Source organism: Mustela nivalis (genome assembly GCF_964662115.1).
Source record: "Mustela nivalis genome assembly, contig: HAP1_SCAFFOLD_1088, whole genome shotgun sequence".
In the NCBI taxonomy this organism is placed as follows: domain Eukaryota; kingdom Metazoa; phylum Chordata; class Mammalia; order Carnivora; family Mustelidae; genus Mustela; species Mustela nivalis.
In genome coordinates this window covers 51980-65406 of record NW_028135576.1, presented here as the reverse complement: position 1 = coordinate 65406, position 13427 = coordinate 51980, and the positions used below count along the sequence as shown (strand labels likewise).

At 61.8% G+C, this 13427-nt stretch overlaps 1 protein-coding gene across 1 annotated transcript in view; it reads right to left on the bottom strand.

Annotated features, from left to right (window-relative positions):
* SHISAL1 (shisa like 1) overlaps positions 1 to 11675 on the bottom strand; it is a gene marked incomplete at its 3' end in the record, with an annotated part of 127287 nt that extends 115612 nt beyond the window's left edge. Inside the window, exon 1 of the mRNA XM_082750426.1 lies at positions 11452 to 11675. The remainder of the gene's footprint in view (positions 1 to 11451) is intronic.
* Between the last annotated feature and the right edge of the window lie 1752 nt (positions 11676 to 13427).

Below are 13427 nucleotides of genomic sequence, written 5' to 3'. Positions count from 1 at the left end.
GGTTTGTGCTGGGAGGTTTAAGCAGGGGCCAGCCCCACTCCAAGGAGCTCCCTCTGGCTGTTGGTGAGAGGGACAGATCCGGGTGGCGGAGGGCCATGGGGGGAGGCCATGGGAGGGCCAGGCGTGGACTCCGGGAGGCTGTGGTCACCAACCAGGGAGCCCGGGAGGCCGGTGCGGAGAACATTCCAGCCGGAGGCGGAGGCGCCCGTGGAGAGAGAGAGAGAGAGACAAGCGTGGGCGAGCCAAGCCTCACGTTCCAGGCGGAGCGGCGGATACTGTGTAACGCCGATAAGAAAGAAGGGCAAGTGTATTATTTAAAGTTACAAAGAGAAGCGCAGAACTAGAAGCGAGAGCGGAGACCAGCCGTTGGTTCCTGGGAGAGGGTCTGGGCAGGAGGATGGGAGCGGAGGCAGTTTTTACTCTTCCTTTTTACACATTTCCATAAGATTTGCAAACGCATTATACATCACCATGTGCCCATGCAAGTTTTTTAATTGAAAGGAGGGGTTGGGGAGCAAGGAGGAAGGAGCCTGGGGGGAGGGGGGATCCCCTCCTTTCAGAGTGAGAAGCCAACTTGACATTAGAGGACGGGGCGGGGTCACCATGGGTGCTGTGCAGAGAAGCTCATCCCTCCGGGGGTGGCCCCAAGGCTGAGCCTGCAGGACGAGGGGGAGGGGTGGGGGAGGTAGTGGTGACGGATATGGAAAGGAACAGAAGGAAGAGCAAGTGCAAAGCTCAGAGGCCAGAAGGGATGTATGAGGTCCTCCACGGAGGCAGGAGTGAGGCCAGCGAGGAAGTGGGTGGGCAGGTGGGGGTGGTGGGAGGGCTCATCCAGAGCCCAGGGCTGGGACTTACCCCTGTGCATTGCTTGTGTGATTCGGAATAACAGGACAACAATTCGGCTAAAGCTTGTGGACTCCGTGCACGCCCCACACTGAGCTTTGCACATGATTCTTTCCTTTACTCTTGGCGACAACCCTGCATGACTTCGTCTGTTTTACAGATGAGAAAACTGAGACTCACGGGGTGAACTGGCCCACCCAGAGTCAGAGGGCTGGTAAATGGCAGAGCTGAGATCTGAAGCCAGGCAGGCCAGTGGCCCGCTCTCTGTCACCGCCTCTTGCGGGAGGAGGGGACCATCCCCTGAGGACCCCCGAGTCATGGCCACCTGTCCAGCGGCCCGTACCGCCAGGGATGAAAGCCCTACTCCTGCCAGCAGCCTCCCTGGTCCTGGACGGGCCACATCCTGGGGCTCCCTGGGAGCTTGACACTCAGTTACATTATAAATGCTTTTAAAAATCATCAGAACGCGGAAGCCCTCTGCCTGCGGAATCAGCATCAGGGATCGACGCGGGACGGCCCGTCGGCTCCTCTGGGGCTGCCTGCTGCTCTTTGAGGAAATAGTTCCGAAGTGCTCACTGAGGCAAAACAAAGCAGCGCCAGCGTACCGGGAAATAATGGATAAACACTGTTTCTCAGGCCGGGCCCACAGGCACCCTGCCAAGCCAGGGCAGCGAGGCACCTGCAGCCTCCCGGAAAGGATGGGGCTCCTCCCTCTCCAGGAGCGGGAACCCGACTATTTGCCAGCTCCACACGTACACACCATGCTGGCCGAGCCTTGGCGTGGAAATAGCACGAGATGGCATCCAACGCCTACGTCTGTGCCCTCTCTCTCTTTGCTGTGTGACCTTCGGCAAGTGACTCAGTCTCCCTGATCGATCTCCTCCACTGTGGGAAGGAGACGATAGGAGAGCTGCCTCACAGGGCTTTCGAGCAGGGCACCTCCAAGTCATGGCAGTGAGCCTACATGATGCTGCCCCCAGGGTCTCCCACATGCTGTTCTCTCTCCCTATGATGCTGTTCCCTGCCTTCCCCTGGCTCCCCCAACTCTCGGCTTAAATGTTACCTCCTCATCCGCTGTGTTCCTTGCCTTCCAATTTTTTTTTTTTTTTAAAGATTCTGTTTATTTTAGAAAGAGAGAGAGAGAGAGCATGAGCAGGGGGAGGAGCAGAGGGGGAGGGAGACCACAAGCTCTACGCTGATCGAGGACCCCAACACCGGGCTCCGTCCCACGACTCCGAGATCACAACCTGAGCCTAATTCAAGAGTCAGACACTTAACCGACCAGGCACCCCCTTGCCTTCCAATCTGCGCTATGAGATTACTGTCCTTTCTCGAGGTGCCCTGTTCTCTGTGGATACGTCCACTGGCCTGGCCCTGTGGCTAGGGTGAGGCCTTGCCGTGCCTGAAGGGTGCCACACTCTGGCGACCGAGAGCAGAAGCGGAAACCTGGAGCTCAAACCCAGCGCCAGGGTCCACGAGGACAGCCAGCTCCCGCAGCTGGGTCGCCCCTTGAGGAGGGAGTCTGGTTTGCCCAGAAGCCGAGGTGGGGGTACTCCAGGTCGGGGGAACAGGCCAGGCAGAAGCCCAGAGGGGTCTGACCATGCAGAGAAGTCAGGGTCGGGGCTGCGGTCTTGTGTGAGTGCAGCTGGTGGAGACTGTTACCGTGGGCCTGCAGACCTGACCCCCAGGAGTCCCCAGAACCACTTCTGCAGCCACGGGTCCTTGCGGTACTTACAGGTCGTGGCTAGAGGGCGGTGCTCAGGGACAAGGGGAGTCTCCGGGCCTCTCCCTCTTGGGGGCCAAAAACCACGCTGTCAGTCCCCCATGAGGCCTCGGCCTGGACCCTATCAGCCCCGGGGCTTATTGATGTCTCCAGATGAGTTTGCGGCCTGGAAGCAAGGCTGGCTGGGCTTCCCGCCCCTCGAATGGCATTGCTCTTCTAGGGTCCGGGGCCAGCTGCCTCCCTCTGAGCTTCTGTTGTCTTTGCTGCAAATGGGTCTAATGAGAGCCTCTGTTGACTGGGAGACAGCAAGTGTGAAGTCGGGGGTTAGGGCCGGGGTGCTCCGGGGGTGGATAGTGGTGTGTGAGAGAGGAGCACAGCACGTGCAAAGGCTCCGAGCGCTGAGGTTTTGTCTTGCGGGAGCTGGACAGACAGCCCCGGGGGAAGAGGCTGCAGAGGTACGAGGGTCCAAAAAGGGGGCTGGGCATTATCTGAGGCAGGGGCATGCCAAGTTGATCTGCTGGAGAAGGCAATGACCAGAGGGGCTGTCCAGAAAGAAGACACCTACCTAAGGGCAGGGGACGGACTGGAGGGGTCCTAAACTCGGCCACGGAGAGCCAAGGTTCTTCAGAGGGAATGGTGAGGGGCTGCTGCCCCAGAATGACGACAGGCAATGCCTGTTTATCAGGCATGTGTGAAGGGCCAGGCCCTGTGCTGCTAATAAGTCCGACATGATCACTTTGCCATGCCCAAACAAGGCACTCAGGCACAGAGAGGTTAAGTGACTCACAGATAGTCACACAGCCCCGCCGGTCCATGTTCCCAGCCCATCTTCTAACCCCTGAACCACACCTCTGGGACTGCCCACTGAGCCATCAGACCCCAGCAGGAAGCGTGTCTTACCCCCAGTGCCCACCCGTGGCACACGTGTCGTTACCGCACGGCTTCTGGTGAGCACCCATGCTATTTGCACCGAACTGCACGGTTGGCAAGGCTTCTTCCCCTACATCACATGACAGGTCCCATACAATAGCCCTGTCCGGCATTAGCAGTCCTGTTTTTCAGAGGGACTGGCCTCCACTCATGCGGTAGGCAAGAGTGACACCAGGACCCTGCCAGACCTGCTATGCCCCTATTACCTACAACCTAATAGTTGCTACCATTCCGCAGCCTCTGCTGTGTGCCAGCCCCTTCCAGGGCCTTCTCTCAGTCTGCCGTCTGTCCCATGAACCCCATGGTGTGGGCATTCTGGGCTTTGCTGTACAGCGAAGGCCACTGGGAGCCCAGAGAGCCTGAGTCACTTGCCCGAGGTCCCAGAGCTGCCAAGTGGGGATGGGGGCTTGGTTCCATGAGGCTGCGGAGCCTGGGCTCTCCCAGCTGCGTCCGGCAGAACCGGGACCGTACACGGATGGGCGGTGGCACTGCCTTCTTCCCGGCTGGCCCCTCCATCCCATCAGTTCCGCCCACCGTGCTCCCTGATTCGGGATGGCAGGTCCTCCCCAAGCGCGAGTCCGAGCAGGGCTGTGGGGTCCCAGGGAAGCGGCCAGATGACACGCTTGCTCTTCTCCAGAGCGCTAATGAGGAGGCACAAGGAGCCCGAATTGTCTCCGGTCTTTCATCACGGAGGATGTGCTTTCTCTGCGGACCTCCGCGGAAGCTAATTGGCAGGCGGTGTGGGCGCCGGCGGGGAGCAGCTCGTTTCTCCCGGGCTGGTCCCTGAGAGATCACACAGCTTGGAACTTGCACTTGGAGCACAGCTTGGCTCTGAGACACACACGTCAAAGCGCTTGCTGCCAGAGGGGCGGGAAAGAGATTTCTAACCCTTGAGCCGTTACCTGGAAGAGGGGAGAGTTCGCTTTTGTGGTCGATTGGCCTGGGTTAACCGTGTGGATAGGATCCCTAAGAGTGGCATTTAGGGCTGCGGTGCAGGGGGGGACACCTCGGCGCAGCAGGGTCCCTGGTTCTTAGCGGTGGGATATAAGGCAAAAAGACCTCCTGGCCCTGTGCTGCCCAGTCTCTGCCGGGAGACCCGGTCCACCCCAGACCCCGCCCTCCCCGACTCTGCCAGCTCTCCTTCCGTCCTGGGGCCAGCTCAGGGTCCTCTCCATGACTCCCTGGGCCTGATGGCTTTCTGCCCCCTACTCTGCTCTGCTCAGGATCAGAACGCTCCGCAGCAACGGAAAGCTCAGGAACGGACCCAGGGAACAGCCCCTTCTCGTCTCTCAGCTTATTTCCCCAGTTCTGCATCTCAGAAGTCCTGGCTGGTCCCTCCGGGCTCTCTCTGGGGACTTTAGAGCGGGAGCAGCTGAGCAGAGCAAAACAATGTTCTCGATGTGGGAAGTTCCCCTGCGAACCTGTAGCATCACCGTGCCCTGGTGATAATGGTCACTGCTCTGGAAGGACTCCTCCCTGCCAGGCTCAGTCAGCCCCTGTCCCTGTCCTCCAGGAATCCCTTCTCATGGTTGGGGAAAGGCACCTGTCTGCCGTGGAGCCGCTGACACTGTGCTTTCCTGGAAGTTTGCACAGGTCTAGTGGGACGAGAGAGGATGTCAGGATTGCTTCATGGAGTAGGCGATGTTGGAGCCAGAGAAAGCTATTCAGCAGGAAGACATGTGCCCTGGGAAGAAGGGAGTCGCAGGAATGGGGGCGTGAGGCCAGCCGAGTGCGGAGTACCAGCGTCCAACCTGGTGGCAGTAGCCAGGAGCCGTGTAGCCACCGTTCCAGGGCTAAGGACGCGGCAGCCAAACCCACTGTGGTCAGGGATTCTGGGGGGCCCTCCCAGCTCTGCCTGCCTCGGAAGCCCTGGGACCTGGTGCTTCTGAGCTCCCTCCCTTCCCCCAAGCGCCCTGAGAGTCTGGGCTCCGAGAGCGCTGTCTGTCCCTGCAGCACATGGCGCGGGCTCCCCCAGCTCCGGGCCACTCTGCTCACCCGGAGAACAGGCGTGGGCGACACCCTGAGCGGGCTCCGACCTGGGCCTGCCGGGCACACGTGGTGGCCGCCGCTCCCAGCTAAGTGACTCAGCGAGGCCCTTCCTCCCTCGGGCCCTCATCTGCAGGGTGGGGACGGCCGCACGGGACACTCTGGGATAAAGCACCCAGCAGGGGTCTGATCAGTAGGGTCGCCACACCTAGGGAAGGGGTCACCCTGCTTCTCGTGTTTCTTTGGTACACACGGCAGGTGGCTTTGGACGTGCCCCCGGCCCCTCAGAGCCCGTTGTCCCCCCTCCAGAGTGACCATGCCAGTGCCCCAGTGCGGGGCGGCTGGGGGAGGACTAGAGAGCTGAGCTCGGCGGAGGGTGGGCGCAGAGGACCCGGGGAAGGTGTTTCTCCTGCTTTGGCCTTACCGTCCGGGGGTGGGCTGGGGCGGGGGGACACGAGATCCCCAAGGAGCCCAGCGGGGAGGAGGTGGGCCGCTGCTGCCTGGGCTGGGCCAAAGCCTCAGAGACCCAGACGTGCCCGTTCTTGGCATTGAGTGGCTCCTGCTGCCAAGTGGAAGGGATTAGTGTGAATGGCGACGAGGAGCCAGGGCCGCGGTCGAGAGGGCGGCAGGAGAAAAGAATCAATTAACTCATTTGGTGGCTTTTGTTGTACTTTTTCCAGAGAGAAAGCGAAAATACCCCACTCGTCTGCTTTTTATATTATGAACCGAAAACATGTAATACATTTAAATTGCCCAAGAGGACCCTTGAGTTTGATTTCAGGGCCCCTCGAGGCTGAGGGAGGAAAGCGGAAGGCGGGAGGGAGACAGAGGGTCTAGAGAGAAAAAGGGACAGATTGGAGATGGGGAGATGGGTGGCGACTGACCCCCGTGGGGAGGGGCTGAGAGGGAGCAGCCGCTGGGTGGGGGTGGGGCGGCTGGGAAACCTGGGTGTGGCCGCACTGGCTGGGGCTTCCTAGGACCCACCTCTTCTCCCGGCCTTGCCAGGTGGGAGCTCGCCCAGGACAGGCCTCCGGAATGTTCTTTGGAAGGGACAAAAGTCGAGGAAGGCAGGCCCCTGAGGCCGCTGGGCTGTCTGCTGCTGGGTGGCCAGGATTTGGGACTGACGGCGGTCTGACCGCCTCCGGGCCCCGGGGTCTCCTGGGGGAGATGCTCTCCACAGGGGGTGGTCGAACTCTGTCCCCTGGTGAGAGGGAGAGCAGCAGGGGTGCGGGCCCCCCTCGTGGGGAGCCAGTGGGTTCCCTCCCATCTCCTCCAATCAGAGCAGCTCCAAGAAAAGATTTCATTTGGAAACGTGCCAGAAGCATGCTCAAAGCTACAGGGCCATGGTCCACCCTCCTGGTTGGCGTACCCTCCCCCCAACCCCCCCCAACCCCCCCTACCCGGCCCCAACCAGCTCCCTCCGGGCTTAGACGAGATCCTCCCAATGACGAGTCTTCAAAACAACAACCTGCGTTTCCTGGAGAGCTCACTGGCTCTGTGCTGGGCGCTTCGTGCAAATTCACACATGGCCTCCTCTTGATGCCTCCAGGAGACCCCCATGCACAGGTGGGGAAACTGAGGCTCACCGAGGTCTCTCGGCGGAGGAGCAGCAGGGCTGGGGTTTGAGCGCAGGCTGTCTGGCTCCAGAGCCCCTAGTCCACGCAGGAGGCTCCCCACGGTGGCCCCTTCGGAGGCACAATAAGGACCATAAAAAGGAAAGCGTGCCCCCGCGGGACCGGAGGACCGGACGGCCGCCGATTACCGTGTACTCTCCTGGACTGGCGCTTCTATCACTCCTTACAGGTGCAAGCACGCATTTTTTAAAAAACATGGATCAGTCCTTGCCCTCTTGCGCAACAGAGAGTGCCGAAGCCGGCCCACCCAAGGCGTTAGCGGGAGCCGGGTGGGGCGCCTCAGCCCTGCTGACTAGGGTGTGCTGGGGCCTCTTCGGGTCTCCGTCCTGCTGTTCCCTCCTGCAGGGGGAGCAGCTGGGCCTCTCTCTCTTTGTCCACCCTTGACTTTCCCTTCCCCCTCCCCCCCACCCTTGCTGCTGGTCCCTCACTGCTCCCTCCTCTCCAGCCCTCCCCCCGCCAAGGGCTGGCCAACCTCCACGCACTGCCCTGCCCCCACCTTCTCCCAGCCCTCCTGGAGGACGGGCCCATTTTATGGATGGATAAACAGAGGCTCCTGGAAGCTAAGGGAAGTGCACAGGACTCGAATACTAGAGACACTCCTTAATCCAGGCCTTTCTGGGACCCAAGAGACCAAATGCCTGTCGGATAGGATTCCATTCCGTCGGTGATCTCCCTTCCTGGGTCTTTCTTGAGATCTTAGGAGACAGAGAGTATTAAATTTGGAAAAATCACGCCTTTCCCCTTCCGTGTTTTGAACGGCTGATATTTAAATACCTTCATAGCTTCGGGGCATTTGGGCTGTGGATTCTGGAATTTGTGAATTAATGTGAACCGGTGTGTCTGTGAGTGACCTTTAAGCCTCCAGCCGCCTGTTCCCGCAGCTGGATGAGTAATTCTCCGGAGCCCTTGTCCCCAGGCTCCGCTACCAGGGATGATCCAAAAAGAGCGGGACAATTATAATTCCCGTAATGAGATCAGAGGCTCCTGGTTAGTACTTAATTCAGAGCGGGCGTCAGAGCAGCTCAGCGGCTCTGGGGAGGGGCTCAGATGCAGGAAGGGCTTCCGGGAGGCCCCGTCTGCAGCAGCCAGGTCCAGGGAGGGCAGGGAGTTCGCTCTGCAAGGGGCATCCTGGCCAATGATGACACCTGCTTTCCTGCCTTCAGAGTGACTTCCACCCTGTCCCCTGCCTGTTGGGATCTTTTATGGGGTCACCTCCCCCGTGAGGACTTCCCCATCCTCCTCGAGGACGCCTAAGTGCCCCCTGGTCTCTGCTCCGCTCCGCTCTCTGGACCCTACTTCCCAAGCTGGGAGCGATGCCATTACCTTGGGGCGAACTCCTTCTCTTGGCTCCCAACTTGACCTCATCTCAGATACATTTGCAACATCAGGGCTGGGTAGAGTGTGGTCTGGGGAGAATCAGGTGTGCCGATGTGGAAGAGGAGGCCCCCTTACCCCCGGACCTTGCAGGGCCCCGAGGACAGCGGCTGGAGTCTGCGCCCTCACGCCTTCCGCCTGGGGTGGCGCAGACAGCGGCTAGCCGAGGGGCACGTGCAGAGACCCTTCCAGAGCTGAGGCGGGGCAGCTGAGGCTCGGCCTCTGGTTTGTCTGCTGCCCCAAGAGGAAACCAGACACCACCCTGTGACCGTGGACCGGCCCAGCACAAGTGACAGCGGAACCCAGCGTGGCCCAGTCATATGCAACCGAGACCAGCCGAGGTCTACACCCAAGAGCAAGAAAAATCCCTGTGGGTGACCCGAGCCCCCAAGATGTGGGGACTGTTTGTCAGGGAGCGTCGCTGGAGCCAAAGCTGACCCCTCCGACGGACACGCACCTGTGCCCAGAGCCCGGCAGGGCACCCACAGAGCGGGGTTTACCCCCAGCGTGCACAGGGGTGGGGAGGGGGGTGACAGAGGCCAGGACCCCCTACCAGAGAATCTGGAGCCTTGCTCCGGGGCGGAAGGCGGGAGTTTCGTCAAGGCGGCTGGCAGGCACCCTGTGTTTCCAGGACAGCCTCGACTTGAGATACACATCGCACCATTATTAAAGTACACACAGCTGCACCGTTTCGCTGACTCGTCTCTTTCTAGAGCACTTTCTTCTCTGCAAGAGGACTGAGCGGTGGGATGTGTGAAGCGGCGTCAGGCACTCAGCCCTCTGCCCGGCATTTGGGGGCTCTCGAGGGGCGTCGCTGCGGCTACGGCAGGATCGCGGCTCAACCGAGTCTCAACAAGTCAGGCCCTTCGCCGCAACGCTCCCCGGGACCCTGTGGGTGGGTCTGGGCACAGCTGCCGCCCCCCTGGGCACCTCCCAAGCTTCCTGGGTGGCCACGAAGGCTGTGCTGGGTCAGAGGGGACTCTTGGGGACAGACTCACTTCAGAGGCACCAGAGAAGGCAGCGGTGGGTGGTGGGGAGGAGGCTGGGTCTTCCCACGCAACTTAAGACAGGAACAGAATTGAGCAGATCAGAGAACAAAGATGACATTTCGAGGACGAAGGCTAGCACCTTAATGGCTCAGCTCGCAAGACAAGACGTGTAGAGCCTCGCGCTTCCCAGGGCCTCGAGCTTCCCCTGGGCTCCGCTCACCCGCTGGAAGGAGGGGACCCCCGCGCCCTGGACCCAAATGTGTCAGCCGGCGAGGCCCTGTGCAGGGCAGGGGTGGGGGGTGGGAGTGGGGTGAGGACACTTCTGAGGGCACGGTGACTCCATCCTGCTCAGATGGGGGTCGTGCTGACATCAGAGCCCAGCAGCAGGTGTGTGCATGTGACTCCCACAGACGCTGGGGCACGCCTACTGTGTGCCTAGTACTGGCCCTCGGGGCCACGGCCTCAAGCACTGGGAGAAGTGGTTGAGAGGTTAGAAGCCTCGGAGCTCCCGGACTCGCCACCCCCTTGCGCTGGGACGTCCTTCCTGCTGAGGTTCCCGCTGAGCCTCCAACATCCCCATGAGGTAGGCAGGCTCACTGCCCCAGTGAGAAGCCCGAGGTTTGGAAGGGTCCAGGGCTTGGCCCACACAGCAGGAGAACGGGGGCCTCAGTGCTCACCGTGAGAGCACTGCGTTTCAGGTTCTAGCGACGCAGGCCACCGTGAGGATTGGAAGTCGTGAGGCTGGGGGAGGAGGGCTAGGTTGACCGGGCGGGATGGGGCACAGGGGCCCCTGAGCAGCGTTCTGGGGGGTCCACGGGAGAAGGTCCCAGCTCCCGAGACTGAGTCTGAGTGACCGTGTGGACAGAGAGGACAGCGGCAGCGGTACTTGGATGTGGACGTCTGACCCAGAGGGTCCTTGGGGGTTACAGGAAGACGTGCTCGGTCTGAGATCTAGCAGCAACCACGTGGTGCCCACGGACTACCCCTGCCCGCAGGTCCACCCTCTCTGCAGCCTGTGCCTGGACCCAACCCTGCGACGGCGCCAGGGCGTCAACTGAACCAGCGCAGCCACAGAACTCCACCGGGGCAGAGGCCGGCACAGCCTCAGACCGTGAGCACTCGGCCTCATTCATCCCACGCCCCAGGTGCCCAGGTGCCCGGGAAAGGCTTGGACCGCCCTCGAGGGTCTGCCTGTCCCCAGGTGCTCCCAGCCCCTGCCCTCCTCTGACGAGCAGGTGACGACGGCCAACAGACCCCCTCGCCACGCCCGCCTCCCTGCCTGCCCACCCCGGGCGTGGGACGGACACCCTGCCCAGGAGTCGGGCACAGAAATCCACTGAGGCTGAATGTCCACTGCGCCGGCCCCTCCGAGCCCCAGGGGACAAACACGCAGAGCTCCGGCCCCTTCCTCTCGACTCTGTCCCACTGGGCCCGGCTCCATGCCCAAGCGGCCCTCACCAAGACTCATTCCTCTTTGTGAACCTTGAAGCACAACACGGAATCGGGGGTCTCGAGACCCCCGGGGAAACCATACGTATGCCCCTGGGATTTCTCCCCACCTTTCGAGAGACTTTTCCCCAGACGGCGCTCGTGGGAAGGCCGGCTGCTCAGCTTCCGTCAGAAGCGGGCTCGCCCTCACCCCCACTGGAGCCCAGCGGGGAGGCCTGTCTCCCGAAACTGGCACCGGCACGGCCGTCTGCCTCTGGAACTTTTCAGCCTGGCTCTTACAGACCCATTAACCCACGGCGGCCTCTAATTATGCCAACAGGAGCTGACATTTTGGTGGTGGCTGAGAATATTCAGAGCTGGAAAGGGCAGGCTGCTCCCCACCAGGCTGGGCACACGCGGAGGGGAGAGAAGAGGCCCCCCAGCCCCCTCCCCGTGTCGGACTCCCTGGAGTTGAGGGCGCGGCTGCCCCAGAGCTCCCCCTCCCCAGCCTCGCCTCCTCCAGGGCTGGGAAACGTCCCCTTACCTGTGCTGAGGCTTGTTGCTATGCAGCACGCAGAGGGTGACTCTGGGTGTCCCGGGCGCCCGCCACCAGCCCCTTCCTCTGGAGCAGCCCCGGCCAGGCTCTGTGGAGCTCGTCCAGGCTTGGGGTGTACGCGTGCGTGTGCCTGAGGGGGGGTGGGAGCGCCTCCGGGCGCCAGGGGTCAAATATTCCTGGCTGCCACCTGCTACCAGCCCATCCCAGAGGCCAGCTGCCCGGGAAGGGGTGCGCTCTGGCCGGGCTGGGCCCGCCCTCATCTGCCAGGAGCGTCAGGCGGCAGCTTTCGCTCAGGCTCCTGCCGGCTGCTCTCCGAGGCTGAGGCGAGTGGTTTATTTTTAGAGCCCGGCCCTTCCCCAGACGCCAGGATCCCAGCTGAGATTTCCAGCGGCTCCAAAGAGCCCATTCCTGGGCTGAGTCCTCGCTTACTGGGAATGTTCTGGAAGAGAGACGGAGCCCCTTAAAGGATATGATTCTCAGTGTTCTCATCTGAGACACGTGGGGCTGGACTGGAGGGACCTCCCAGACCCTCCGGCGAGGACGGCCCCGACTCAGGAGACAGATGGGATCCGGCTTGGACAAGGTGCGTCCCCTCCTTAGGCTGCCTCGGTCTCCTCATCTGGAAGGTGACAGAGAGCAGCAAGCACCCTGCCCCAAGCTGGGCTGGGCTGGGAGGATGCGCTGGAAGGAGGAACAGCCACAAGTGTCCACTGTGTTCTCCCCAGCTCGACGGAGGTCCCTGTCCACTGAGGTCACGCTCAGAACCTCCAGGGTGTCCACTCCGTGGTGGATGTACACAGTAGGTGTTCAGTAAGTGCGCATCGTCTGAGATTCACTATGAGTCTCCTAACTAACCCGCAGGGTCACTGGGGATAACATTTGATAGGCGTCGAGCCTGAGGTCTAAGAGGGTGAGGGGAAGGCCCAGGGCCCCTGCAAGAAGTTGGGAGCCCCAGGGTTCTCTCGGGGTGGCTGGGTTCTCGCTCCCCCATCCTGCCTCCGATCAGACAGACGTCCTCTGGCACATTCCCTTTCCCAGTGTCAGGGAGGCTCACGCTGTCCCTGCTACTGTCCCTGCTGCCGTCCTGCTACTGTCCCACCCCCCACCCCCTCTGCTGTCCCCCCCTCTACCCTCTCCATCTCATCTGTTGACCCACTGTGCACCGGGCACTCTGGAAAGGTCATCTTTTTTGCAGACCAGTTGGCTGCTGACGGGCTCCTGGGACACTGCCTCCTGCAGCTGCCCGCTGTCCCGAGGGGGGCACGCCTCCCGACCCACCGGGACTTGCTGTTCCTCTGCCAGGCGTGGGCTCTGCCGCAGCCAGGAAGGGGAAGGCGCCGGGCCCACTGCGGACCATCAGGGTTTGCTCCTGCGCTTCGACTCAGCTCCTCGGCAGGGAGGTTGGCTCATCTGTGCGAGTGTTTGCTGAGTGTGCTGGAGCCAACAGCCACTTGACCTTGGCAGGGTCTGGCCTCCACACAGAGCGGGGGCCAGGCTGCCCCTCACGGAGCAGACAGAGCCCTTTACTGACTTGCAGACCCAGACGGCTTGCCCGCCTCCCCTTTCGAGGAGCCACTCTTCCTTCCGCAGCCTGCCAGGCCAGTGCCCCCTCCTCCGTAGGCTGGGGATGGGCTGCCCAGCCTTCCCCGAGGGCTGGGGACTGGGAATTCCTGCCTCACCTTCCCCATCCCCCAGGGACAGGGGTCAGCGGGCAGTGCGACCGTAGCTGTGGCGGTTTCTCCTTTCCCTCCGCTCGGGACACTGATGGCAGCCTGTCCCAGATCCTCCTCCAGCCCCCACGGGTTGCTGAGGGGATCTGGGCTCCCACTCCTTAGCCAGGACCATCCACCCCCCGGGCAGCTGACTTGGGTGCAGCCAGTGGTCCCTTCTGGAAGCCACGCCACCAGGGGAAGCGGGGGAGCTCCTGCCCACCCGCACTGCCCTGTGGAACAGCCACCAGCCCT